A 14,719-nucleotide genomic window follows, 5' to 3' on the forward strand; every position below is an offset into this window, starting at 1 on the left:
GAAAACTCTTGTTTGATTTCAACTATAGAGCCTAAAACGGTAAAAGAGGAATTGAAGGATGATGATTGGATTAATTCCATGTATGAGGAATTGGATCAGGTTGAGAAGAAGAAGACATAGACACATGTTCCCAAACCAGAAGACAAGAATGTGATCGACACTAAATGGGTCTTTAGAAAAAAGTTGAATGAAGAAGGCAAGGTTGTGAGGAATAAAGCAAGGTTGGTATGCAAAGGCTATGCACAAAAAGAAGGAGAAGACTATAGAGAAACCTTTGCACCGGTGGTGAGATTGGAAGGAGTAAGAATGATACTTGATTATGTTGCATTTAAAGGATTTAAGGTTTACCAGATGGATGTTAAGTCTGCTTTTCTTAATGGCATCCTTGAGGAAGAAGTGTACATAGAACAACAAGATGGATTTGCTTTAACTGAGGATAAATATATGGTTTGCAAGTTGCATAAGGCATTGTATCAATTGAAGCAGGCATCAAGGGCATGGTTTGAAAGATTGTATGCACATCTGATCAAGATAGGATTCCAACATACTAGTGAGGACAATGATATATATCTTAAGACTGATGGAGACAAAGTATTGATAACTGAACTATTTTTAGATGATGTAATTTTTGGAGGTGATGATGATTTATGTATGGCGTTTGCTGAGGAGATGAAGAAAGAATTTGAAATGTCTCTTATTGGTGAAATTAAGTTTTTCATTAGGTTGTAGGTCCAACAATTGGATGGTGGAATATTTATTTGTCAGAGTAAGTATGTAAAAGAAGTGTTGAAAATATTTGGCATGGAGGATTGTAAACCGGTTGGTACTCCGATGGTGACAGGTTGTAAATTGTCTAAGCAAGATGATTCACCCTTTGTTGATGAAAAGGAATACATGTCCATGATTGGTAAGTTAAATTATGTTGTTCACAGTAGGCCTGATATTGCACATGCTGTTGGTTTGGTTGCTATATTTCAGAAGGATCCCAAGGAGACTCACTTGGTAGCGATGAAAAGGATATTCCGGTACTTAAAAGGCACAATAGACTATGGTTTATGGTATCCTTATTAAAATGATTTTTCTTTGGAAGTGTTTACTAATGCAAATTGGGTAGGCAATGTTGATGAACGAAAAAGCACTACCGAAGGAGATTTTCTTCTTGGAGGTAGATTGATTTCTTGGACAAGTAAGAAGCAAACATGTGTATCATAGTCAACAATAGAGGCAGAGTATATTGTAGCATCAATGAATTGCACACATGCAATCTAGATGAGACATGTATTAGAAGGTTTTAAAATTGATATGTTTGAATTGGTAACTATTTATTGTGACAATACAAGTGCTATTAATATTTCAAAAAATACCGTGTTACATGCAAGGACAAAACCAATAGAATTGAAATATGACTTTCTGAGGGAGAGAGTCCAGGAGAAGCAAGTAAGAATGGAGTATGTGTCCCGCAAAGAATAGTTAGCAGACATTTTTACCAAGCCATTTCCGAAGACTACCTTTGAGTACCTCATAGGTAAATTAGGGGTTAGACCCCTACATAAGAAGAACTAAGATGCATGAGATGTATTAATCTAGTGGGCTTACTAAATATTTTTCACTGAGGATTGATGAACTGGTGGCTACTCCTCAGGGGGAGAAACTTAGATGAGATTTGATGACCGACGATGCATATGCACCTTTGGCATTGCTATCAAAGCGGGAGAAGAAATATATTAACCTAAGGAGGAGAAGATGTCTAACCAAAAGGGGGAGAAGAAATGAAGATTTAGTTCCAAGTGAAGATGAACTGAGTGAACTGGCAGAAGAGTGAAGTACAACATAGAAGTTTTAGAACTGAGCAACATGATTTTAGTTGAATATGTTGGAGTTTATATTGGTGTTACCATCAATTCCAAAGGGGCAAAATGTTGGCATGATTGGCATAACTGATGTAGATCAATAATGGTGACTAAATCGATAAAGGACTATTTGTGATGAAGAGATTGAGATTGCATGATCAGATGACTTTGATTAGTTATTTGTGTTGTCATTGATGGCAACTGATGTTTACTATGTTGTATTTTGTCATCTAAATCTTTTTGGTCTACTGGAAATGCCTTACCGGTATATAGACAGTGAACTTGGAATTAGGACCTTAACCTGTAAACGAGGAATGTTTTGATTTGATCTGGTAGTTGGTGATGATTGAAGTGTTGCGGTTTGGAATATGAGCTTGTATCATTGTAATATGTATTTGACCAAAATTGCATCATGTTTTGGTTATCGAAACTCATGTTTATGATTTCAGTTGCATTTTTGCTAGGGTTTAAGAACCGGTAAAGAATTCTTAAACGGTAACGATTTTTGGTTTGGCGGTGATCTACATCAAGTTCAAATATTGGCGATGACGTGGCAAAAACCGTGTGAAGTGTTTGAAAGATGTTTTGGCGCATTTGGAGAGAGAATTTCTTGGGAATATGCAAAGTGCGTAGCAGAGTGTTCTAAGGGTTTAACTTTGTATCAGATCGAGATGCGATGATCATTCAACAATTGTAATTGATTTATAATTGATTATAATGATCTATATGATGATCAATGATGATCTATGTTGTAAGTCTTAGGGTTTTATAACCGACTAAGCTAAAAAGGTTATTTATATCGATACAGTTAATGTTAGTTGTGTCGGTGTTTTTGGGAAAAGTGTGAAGCCGAACCAGAGTATGAGATCTGCCAGAGAGTAGCAAACTTGGAGCTTAATTGGATATGAACAAGCAAGTAGTTAAGTGTTGTACCTAGATCATTCACTGTTGTTCTTTAACAATTGTAGCAGTCAAAATCCCTTAACTGGGTAGGTCCTAAGAGGCCTTACATTATAAATCCCTTAACCAGGTAGCTCAACATATGAGTGTTAAATCATCTTGCATGGTTGATCCTAACAAGTCAAAGCTCCTAACAAGGCTCATCATCTAAATCCCTTAACCAGGTGACTCCTAACAGGGTCTGCTCCTAATAGAGAATCATTATAAGCTTCTAACCGGGATAGGCTCCTAACAGGGCGCATTTAGAAAGAGTGCACAATTTTTGTGGGTACCAATTCCCACCACGGTTTTTCCCTACTTGGGTTTCCACATGAAAAACATGGTGTTCATATGGTGAATGTTTTTATGTGCTGTTATATTTTACTTTCATTTTATGCATATTGATGAACATTTAATGAGCTGTTCTGATAAACCGATTTAACAGTTGGTTATCAATGATTATCGGTAATGGTAAAGAGTTTATTACTAGTTTATGTTTGATTTGAAGAAGTTTTATAATTTCAATTTTTAAGTTTGAAATTATTGTTAATACTGATTCACCCCCCCTCTCAGTATTAACCAAATCATCTAAGATTATCAGATCATATCCATCTATCTCATAATGAATAAAAATAATTTCATCAATGTGTCCATCTGAGAATTCAATTGGAGCTTTACATATGAGATGGGAGTCATATTTTCCATTTCCAAAGAAAATTTTAGTGGTGGCTTCTATCAACTGGTTTGCAGGAAAATAATTGTATATGGCAATATCTAGATCAACGCCAATATCCCATAAGAAAGCTAGTGGATAGGATTTGATTCCCTAAAAAATGAATTTGCAGTTCAAGACCAGGGCATGAAGTTGTTATCGGTTGTTTAAAGGCTCTGAGTTGTTTAGGGATTTCTTCACTTGTGTTGGGATCGAATCCTTTAGCCTATATTGCTTCTTCCATAAGAGGGCTATATATTTTATCTTGGTTATAAAGTTCTTCTTCTTCTTTTGTTGAAGCAGTCAGAGTTATAGGAACTGGAGAAAATTCATTGAAGTGGGAAATGAAAGCTTCCATTTATTTCCCCTTCATAAATTCCTCTGTAAGATTCTCATTTTATACATCTTCTAATTCTTAAATTTCTTCTGTATCCTGATAAATTACCTTGCGAAGAAACTTAATTCTATGCCTATGCCAGATTCTTCGAGCGATACTACCACTCGTAGGTGCTTCAAAAAAAATTCCTTGATTAAGAGGTATGGATTTTTCTAGATGTGAATATACAATAGGTCTGACAGAAGATGAAGGCTTGTCTGTTTGATTAAGAAGGTATCTCTTTTTCTCTTCCAACCTCATCAATTTTTATTTATTTATTCTCTAAGTTTCTGGTCCTACATTCATTCCATTTGGATTTGTTCTATTCTACATATTTCATTAATGACTTCATCCAGTGTTGGGTTTGTAGAATAACTTTTTCCCCGCATCATTCTAACAAAGAATGATACTTCAGATGTTTTTGAGTCCGAATCATCAAAATTGTTGTCAAGATCAAATAATTCTTCATTATCATCTGATTGTTCCATTTCATCTTCCTCAGTTAAAATAATATCTTCAGGGTCAGAGGCATAATCATCTATGTAGAGATATTCATCTGAATTATCTAACCCTGCTTCTTTAAGTTTTCTTACTTTTCCTCTATGTTGTCCTTTATGTCTTTCTGGACATTTGTTTGCATAATGTTCTCCTTTACAAATGTAACATGCTGGTTTCCAATTAGATTTCCTCTTGAATCTATCTTTCTTTCGAAAGAATCCTTTTTTCTTAGAATTTTTTTTTTCTATATTCTCCCTACTTTCTAGAACAACCCAAACACAATCTACCTTTGCACTTTCTTTTATTAGTTTTTTGACCCCTGGGTTCTATAAACTGAAATCCTGAAGTGATTTGTTTGCATATTGAAGGAGATATTAAAGGTCAAACCCTTTCCATTTCTTTTTCTTTTCTCATATCATTACAAATCTGTTCATTATTTTCTGTAAGATACTGCACAAGCTGTGGAAAGGCGAGTTCCTTCATTTCAAGTTGTTAATAGACTAAGTTTTCCAGAACTCTTTTATGATAATATTCTCCTATTCCTTTAAAGCTCTTCACAAAACTTGTAAACTTCACTTCTTGATTTTGTTCCTTTCTAGACCAATAAAAGTTTTCATACTATTCTTTACAATATTGTTTGAACAAGGATAGATCCTTACATTTGTTTAGAATAAATATATTATAAGCCATTCTTTCCATTGAATCAGTTTTACCACCAAACATTCAAATCAACTGAGAACAAACTTGATCTATTCCACTACAAATAAGATCGTTTTTGTATGTTTCATCCAATCTATCCCGGACTCTTTTGGCCATTCTTGTTATTGAGTCTAGGGCTTGTCAAATCACATCATCAACGTTGACACCTGAACTGGTAGATGTATAACTCTTGACCCATGATCTTATGGAATCAATACTCCACATACTTTCTATTTCATCATATGTATCAAAATTAATCAAGGGAGGAGTTTCTGCTTTGAAGTTGTGTAAATTCCTATATGGATCACTTCCTATGGCCATTTTTTGTTTTTCTTCTAGTGTAGCTTCTCTCATTCTTCCTAGAGAAGTGTCCTAAACTTTCTCAATAATTGGCTCTCCAAGTTTAGGATTTAAACCCTTGCCAGAATATTGGGCTTGAAGATAACTACCCGAACTAGGTTGAAAGCTTAATTTTTTTGATGGCTGGTATGGAAGTGATATAGATGCAAACATATGTGTTTTGACTTCCTCCACTTGTTTTACTATAGAATTTTCAAGGTGTAATGTAGTTTGACTGATACTGAGAAATAGTGTCTATTCTCTGGACAATCTTTACTATAGTAAAAATATCAGACTTGAGACCTTTTAAATGTTGCTCATGTTGGTGTTGAATTTGTTGTTGTTTGGCCCAGAAAGCTTCCACTTCACTCTTAAAAAGAGTGTAATCAATATGAAGACATGCAGTCTTAACATAAATAAAAGATGTCCATTCATCAGTTAAACGAGTTTCAAGGGTTTGCAATTGAGCAAGAATGGAATGCATGTTAGCCTGAGAGGTAGAAAAGTTCTGCTGTTGAGTAAGGAGTTGGCTTTGCTGCTAATAGAGAAGGTCTTGGGAGAGAAGCATTTGCTTGCACATACAGAGGTTAGACAAATTGAGCAACTTGCTCTGACTAGAGACAAGTTGATCACCAGTAACAGAAACATGTTGAGGCCAAAATTAATTTGATATTTTCCTTTAGTATCATATTGCATGAAATCCTTAAAAGGAGGAAGGATTCCAAGGATAACAGATTTTCCTACAGGAGCATCAACAATCATATCATCCTGATGAGATATATCAAGAACAAAAAAAGAAACAGTCTTGCCGGACATCATGCAGGCTTTACCATATTGGAAGATGAAGTTACGATTTTCACATTTCATAAGACCATTTTCTAATTTAGAGAAATGGACATGAGTACAAGAACACATATCTGATCCCAACATAGGATTTTTCCTTGTTGAAAATTGAAAAAGGTATTCCCAGCTAGGTGTAGGTTGAATTGTTGATGGAGGAACATCAAATGACATGCGGGATGATGAAATTTTATCTTTGTTATAATTGAAAACCCTTTCGGTACACAACGACTAAGTATGAGAAACAAGTGGCACATAAAAGTTCAAAATAGCTTTGTCATAAATTTCTTGAATACTAATCCCTTGTAGTTGAGAAGGTTTCTCTTATTGAGCATCCTCACTCCAGAGTTCAAGTGCCCATGCAGTAGGAATTTTGATGTCTTTATGTTTAATCATACGAGGGGCTCTCATCTGAGTTGTTGGACTAGTAGATTTCCAAAGTGTAGACAAGGCTTCCTCAAGAGATAGGGCCTTTCTAGGATTTATCATCAATGGAAGAGATTTGTTGTAAAGCAGTAATGGACCAAGAATCTCAGAGACTGGTCAACAAATTGTTTTTTCATAAATAAGTTCATGGTTTTGAACTGGTAAGTCAAGACATCATCCAAATTTGCGTCTTTAAGGCTAACAGGATAATCCAGGGTACAATCTATATAGATTGGTCCATTTGCTATAGAATCATAGGATACTCCTAAGAGTGAATGGGAGGTTTTAGTAATTCTAGCATCTTTTAACAACATTAAGGCAATAAGAAGCAATCCTTTCTTGTAATGACCTACGATCCCTATTCTGACATACGACAAATGTATATATTGATAGTTTCAGGGATCAAATCTAGCTTGAGATTTTAACTTAAGAATTAACTTGTACATAAGTGGAATTAACTTATGCAGAAGCAGGATTAACTTCTATTATTGTATCACATGCTTAAGATATACAAATTATCTCTTATTTCAGATAGTTAGACTCACGACTCAAATGAGGCCTGAGTTTCTGATACCCATATGGGAAGGACATACTTCTCTACTCTTGGGCCACAGACTGGGACTTCCTAAGACCTCTACAAACTAGCATTTTCATTTTCCACTTGCATTATGCTGTTATGGATGAGCATGCACCTTTTATAGACCCATCCCACCACCTTTTCATGAACAAGGATATAATGCAGTTTGAAATTCGCCCATATAAAAAAAACACACGAAAAGCACTAAAGATATTCCTTGGAGGATATCTGTCCATATCCTTTTGAAAAGAGTATGAACATGGTGCCATTCCCACAACATCATGAGATCCCAAAATATGATAAATATGATGGAAAAATGGATCCTCAAGATCACATTAGGGAATTCTGTACCACGAGTATGGAATTTTCACATAATGAAACCTATCTCATGTGTTTATTTCCCAGAAGTTTGAGTGGACAATCAATGGAATGGTTCTCTAAATTACCACCTAGGACTAGATCATTTGAGGAACTTGTGAACAAGTTCATTTCACAATACTCATATAACATACAACATGAGATAACAATGCTGGATTTGTGTAACATCAAGAAAAAGAATGAGGAAACTTTTATGGTCCTTCTACAGTGATGGAGATGATTGTTTAATAGATACCCTAGACCAGTGCCAAATCAGGAGAAAATGTACATCTTCATTGACAATCTTACCAATGAAATGAGTTATGCACTCAAGTTACAATTTTCTTCTAGTTTTGCAAAAAATGATTGAAAATGGTTTAAAAATAGAGGATGCCATGGTCAAGAAAGGAGAATTGAAACTCTACAAGAATGGAAGTAATTCCTCTAACTTCAGCAATAACAACAACAAAAACCACAACAACAACGATAAACCAAAATTTGGATGAAAATAGAAATGTTGCTAATGAGGGAGTACCTGATAACAATGGTGTTAAACAACAATAACCTATTTTAAATCTCTCAAGTCGAGTACCAGTGAATAACCAAGATAATAATAAACCAAAAGCTTTCTTTTCCAATGCTCGCAAAAAATTTACCAACATTGGGGAACCATTGGAATCAACTCTAAAAACTCTTCTTGCAAATAAGTTAATCACATTACTAGAAGCAAGAGATTTCGAGCCCAAAATTAAACCAAGTTGGTGGAATGACAATCATTTTTATGTTTTTCATAGAAAGAAAGGAGATCAAACTAATGATTGTCAAAGGCTAAAACATCTTATCTAAGATTTAATTGACAATGAGGTTATCACAGTGGATGGTCACAATACGAATGAATCTTATTTAGCCTTAAAAAATCCTCTCCCAAACTATGAGAAGGGTGGATCATCAAATACACAAGATGGCAATGGAAAAGAAAGGGTAAATTATGTCCACACCTGCGACAACGTGGTAAATGCCATAATTGTGAAGGATAAAATACCCTAAGAACCAGTACATGCCATTACTTGGAGTAAGGCTAAGGTAACATTCCCAGGTGTAACAAATGAGACAACCTCTACCTCGAGGCAACATAACTTAGTAGAGCAATTACATAAAACACCTGCGCATATATCAATCCTAGAGCTCCTAAAAATCTCACCAACACATAAATAAATATTGGAAAAGGCTCTAGTAGAAACAACAGTCTCTAAAGACTTGGATGTTAATCAATTTCAAAACATGGTGGGACATATCATAGCCCCTCATTTCTTATCATTCATAGAAAATGATGATGTATCATTGCAACATCCTCATAATGCTCCACCGCACATTGAAGTACTTAGTCATAAAACACGAGTCAAACATGTTCTCATAGATGGATGAGGGAGCTTGAATATTTGTGCATTGACTTTAGTAAAAGCTTTTGGTTTTTTAGAAAATGCAGTAGATCCCAGAAAGAGTATAACAATCAGGGCCTATGATGAAGAAGAATGTTCTTCCAAAGGAACAATGGTTTTACCACTCAGAATAGGATTGGTTAAAAAAGATACAGTTTGTCAAGTCTTGGACTTGAATTTATCCTATAACATCCTTCTGGGAAGACCCTAGATTCATGATATGCAAGTAGTTCCATCAACCTATCATCAATGTGTAAATTTTCCCTCTAATGGACAACATATAACAATTTCAACAGATTCAACTCAATATTGCAGCAATTTGAAGCCAACTTAGGATGCAATTGTGCCTTATAAAATAGAAGAAATCTCTCCTATTGTGTCATCTCAAGAGACATCATTCACATCAACCTTATAAAGTTTTTATAAAAAGTTGAAATTGAATGATGAAGAAATGAGAAAGTATTCTCTACAAACTTTACCACTTTCTCCAAAATCTTGTGGAAAATCGACAAGTTCACAATCACAAAACCTGTAAAAACCTCTTCAAAATTTTTATGGAGCATTTGTCAGAGCTGGGACATTATCTAAAGAAGCTGAAGACAAAGACATCCTTAATTGGTTATATAAGGATGAAGAACAAATCAGAGCAGAAAACTTAGAGTTCACTATTCCTATAGAGCAGTATGGTAATGGATTCAGAATCATGCAAAGAATGGGATACAAAGGAAAAGGCCATATTGGAAAGCATCAAGAAGGCATCATAGAACCTATCCAACCTCACTCCCAACAAGCTTATGACAACTCTGGACTTGGGTATGGCCAGCATACTCAACCTACACAAAATCAGGATCACCATCAACATCACCAACAAACAAGAAAACAATACAAAGGGAACAATCATCACAAGAATTGGCACAACATCAAGCAACTGAAGAAGTAGTCAGAAAACACAGAGAAGAAGAGTATGAACAAAAACAATAAGAACTCACCATTCAAAGGGAAGAGGCTTCTTACAAATAGATCCAAAGAGTGCAAGCAAGTATGAAACTTGAATTAGAATAGGCAACAAAACTTGTATCAATTATCAGCAAAATCTTCTCGTCATATAACATCCCTGTTAGATACAGTGGCATAATCTTAGATAGAGATTATGAAACATACTCAAATGAGTACAAGTGGGATCCAATCTCACCATTTGATGTGTTAGGAGAAGAAAATGAAGATACAACAAGCTTAGGGAACAAGCAAGTTACTACAGAGAAGGAAACATATTCCACCAAACAAAAATATGAACATGCTAGAAAACAAGAGGAAGAAAATAAGAGAAAACAAGTAGTAAAAAAGGCAATCAATAATAAAAAATCAGAAAGACAAAATGATACAAAATCCAAATCAATCTCCAGTCAACAAGTACCAAAAATGGGAAGAAGTCTTAAGGAACTGATAGCAAGACAAATAGAAGAAACAATTAGTCCAAAAGAAGTAGAGTATGAAAGAAGGAAGGAAATGACAAGAAAAGAAGCAAAAGCTACCCAATTATGTAGATTACAAGCCAACAATGAAACTCACTCAAATTCTGAGACATCTTCTTAAGGGGTATGTTACCCAAAAGATATACATGTCGATATGATCCATTCGTTTGAGGGACAAATGTCAGCAAAAAGACCACTTGAGGGTGAATCACAAATTACTCATTCTAACTTTACCAGAGGCAATTGGAGAGCGATCGAGAGAGTATATCCTGAAGAGAGTAATATCCTTAACTCGATTGACACACTTGGAAAGTCTAACAACTAAGTCATGACCATTGAGTCCTTTGAGACTGATCAAGTAGATGATTTACCTTAAGTCCATCCAGAACTTATTGACTGGGACAATACTGAACTCATTGAAATTGATACCTTCCCAAATGACCATGCTATATCTGTATACCTTAACGCTATTGAAATCATAACATCAAAGAGATATTCTATCGGTGAATCAAATAACATTTCTTATAGTCATGAGGGTGCCAAATCTTCCAGTCACAAAAGTGAAATAACAAAACAAAGAAGAAGGTCTAATGTTGAAAACCATTTTATGGCAACATTATATCAGTCAAAAGATAAAATAAAAGGTGTATCTAATGGTAAAAACCTCTTTGAGGCACTAGAATATGGAAGATTTGACACTCTCCTAGAATATTTTCAAGAGAGATCAATTATTCTGATAGAACCTACAGAGGTAGTTAATATTGGTATTCCAGAGAGTCCTAAAATTCTCCATCCTGCTGCATCCTTATCAGAACAAGAAAGGCATAACTTTACCAAGTTTTTCAAGAAGAGACAAATGAAATTTGCTTGGTCATACACTAATATGCCAGTACTTGACCTAGATCTCATTATGCATAATCTCAATGTCTCTCTTGTTTGGTGTGGAGCCTGATCAGTCTCCAAGTGGGAGATTGTTGAAATGTGGTGACTGATCAGCAAAGTACTGTACACTCAGCACGTATCCTCGCCGGGGTCCGGGCCCCGGGCAGGGGTTCGGGGGCGGCAGCCCCCGAGAAAGTTTTTTTTGCCGTTTTTTGTTGATGAAAACCGACATTGTAATAAAACCCTAAAAAAGGCCGACTTTGTTTGTTGCCCTAAAAACGCATGTTATAAGCGGCTAGGATGCTTAAGGCATTGTAAGGTGTTTTTGCTGGATAATAAGAAAGATTGGACGGCTGTGTATGGTGGACGTAACCCATTCTGGGTGAACCACGTTAAATCTCTGTGTTATCTGTGTCCTGTTTTATTTCTTTATCTTTTGTATTTAAATCTGCATATAATTGTTAGTTCATATTTGCTTCGGATCTGATTGAAACCCTAACATCTCTAAGAGCTAAACTAGTTAAACAAAAATTCAGAAAGATGCACCCTCATATTGCTCTTCTTGTCAAATCATAATTGAAGAAACTATTGGATGTGGGGTTCACACGACCAGTCGCATATCCCGAATGGGTATCAACTATTATGCCTGTATCAAAACTAGATAAAAGTATCAGAGTGTGTATAGATTTCAGGGACATGAACAAAGCATGCCTAAAGGATGATTTTCCATTACCAAGCATTGATATTATTGTAGATCTCACAGTAGGACATGAAATGTTCTATTTAATGGATTGCTTCTCAGGGTATAACCAAATCAAGATAGCCCTTGAGTATCAAGACAAAATAGCCTTCACGTGTCCTTGGGGTACTTTCTGTTGGAACGTCATGCCATTTGGGCTCAAGAATGTCGGGGCTACTTATCAAAGAGCTATGACAACTATTTTTCATGATATAATGGACACATTCATGGAAGATTATGTGGATGATATATTGGCAAAGTCACTTAAAAGAGAATAGCATTTGGAGATCCTAGACAAGATTTTTGATAGAGTGGAATAATATAAGTTGAGATTGAACTCGAAGAAGTGTTCTTTTGGAGTTATATCAGGCAAACTCCCAGGATATATCATATCTTCTCGTGGCATAGAAGTTGATCCAACGAAAGTACAAGATATAATGGAAATAGAATCTCCAAATAATATCAATCAATTGTGTTCTTGGCAAGGAAGGTTGCAATCAATAAGAAGGTTTTATCTCAATTAGCTGATCAATGCCATCTATTTACTCACTTGTTACACAAAAATGTTACATTCAGATGGGATGACAAATGTGAGGAAGCTTTCACACAAATCAAGGAATACTTGGTAAATCCATGAGTGCTAGCATCACCGAATAAAGGAAAACCATTATTTCTATACATCTCGGCTACAAATGTATCATTAGGAGCTCTCCTGGCACAACATGACAATGAAGGGAAATACAGAGGAAAATACTATATCAGTAGAACCCTGGTCGAATATGAGTTAAACTATACAACAGTGAAGAAAACATGCTTGGCAGTGCTACTCGCAACCCAAAAGTTGTGACATTATATGCTCATGCACTCTGTTAAGATAATTGCAAAGATCGACCCTCTAAAGTATCTACTTGGCAAGGCAACATTAATAGGATAACTAGCTAAATGCATCATGGTGTTGAGTGAGTTTGACATTGAGTATGTTGATCGAAAAGCCATAAAATGACAAGTGATTGCAGATCAACTAGCTGAAGCGCCCTTGCGCGATGATGCACCCTTACATATTGAGTTTTGATGCAGATGTTCTCACTGTCAGCACAAAGGTTTGGGAGTTGTTCTTTGATGGCTCCTATGTTGGAATCCAAGAACACTGAAAGGTGGGGTGAATTAGTGTTCTACCAGTATGTTCAAATTTAACCTTATTATAACATTCATTCACCAACCGGTAAACCGATACATATATAATTGAAATAAATAAAGCAATCAATGAACCAATCACACAAATGAACAACATAACACAAAGAATTCATACGTAGAAAACCTCAAAGAGGAAAAACCACGGTGGGATTTTTGACCCACAATATCGATCCACTATCCATATAAAAAGATATTACATAATATGGTGGCCTGCACATGCAGGAACGCTTACCGCCTATAGCACACTGCTCATCATAAAGGAGTCTCATTAACAAAAGTCACTTTTAATAAGAAAACATAAAACTAAACTCATTAAATACATCTACTATGCCTGATTGAGTTCCAGTTCAAGCTCTGACTGTTCCAGTTCTGTAATCTTAAACCCTTACCGAAATAACCTTCGAATCCAAAATCATCTATAAATAATTACACAATATTGATCTCATACATAAATGACCTTATACACATGATCTTTTCATTACTAACAACACCACATACTCCTATATCAAAAATGATCTAATCATCTGACCTATATACCCTTACAATCCTTCATGACTCATGTCAGCTTACATAGATAATACAAAAATGATTATACATGTCGACTCATTACATATATACATAAATAACAAAATGAATTGTCGATTTCTGGATCTCCCAATGATGTCGGCCTGCTATACTGGTACCCATAGAGTCCTTCCTACCGGTGAAGATACCTGCCGGTGCTGGTGAAGTGTCTGTCGGTGAAGTACCAAACCAAAGAATGAAGCTGGAAGATAATGCCATCAATGACAATATATGAAACAAATAAAATAAGTGTCAATTGCCAACAATCTCCCCCTTTGGCATTGATGGCAACACTCATGTGAAAAATGATAATGGTTTCCATCTGCTGGTTTCACCCTGAGACTACTCCCCCTGAGCTGAATATTCATTGGTGATCATGATCTATACAAATACTCCATATCTCCTAATGTCAAGGATATATTTTTCACCTATACCTCTCCCTTTGACATCAATGCCAAAAAAACACCAAAACCCGGGACGAAAAATGAAATTTTGTACAAAGAATGTGTCCCAAAACACCTTACCGGAGCTAAATATACTTGAAAATTTACGGATAGGCTTTCTTCAAAAGCTCTAGATAAGTGTCCCAACTGGATTTAAATGTGCCAGATATAGATACAAGTGCATTAAACATATGAGCATGGGACTCTTTCTCCTTAAGCTCTGCCGATGTGGGCTTACCAACCATGTCAATGCATTCCTTCTTATGTACACTCAAGGAGTCCAACCGGGGACTCACCAATCCTCTGAGCCCTTTAGCTCTCCTTATGATTTTGTCTCTTTCCCTTTCAAGAGCTGAAATTTGAGCTTCTAATA

Source organism: Cryptomeria japonica, chromosome 11 (genome assembly GCF_030272615.1).
Source record: "Cryptomeria japonica chromosome 11, Sugi_1.0, whole genome shotgun sequence".
Taxonomy (NCBI): domain Eukaryota; kingdom Viridiplantae; phylum Streptophyta; class Pinopsida; order Cupressales; family Cupressaceae; genus Cryptomeria; species Cryptomeria japonica.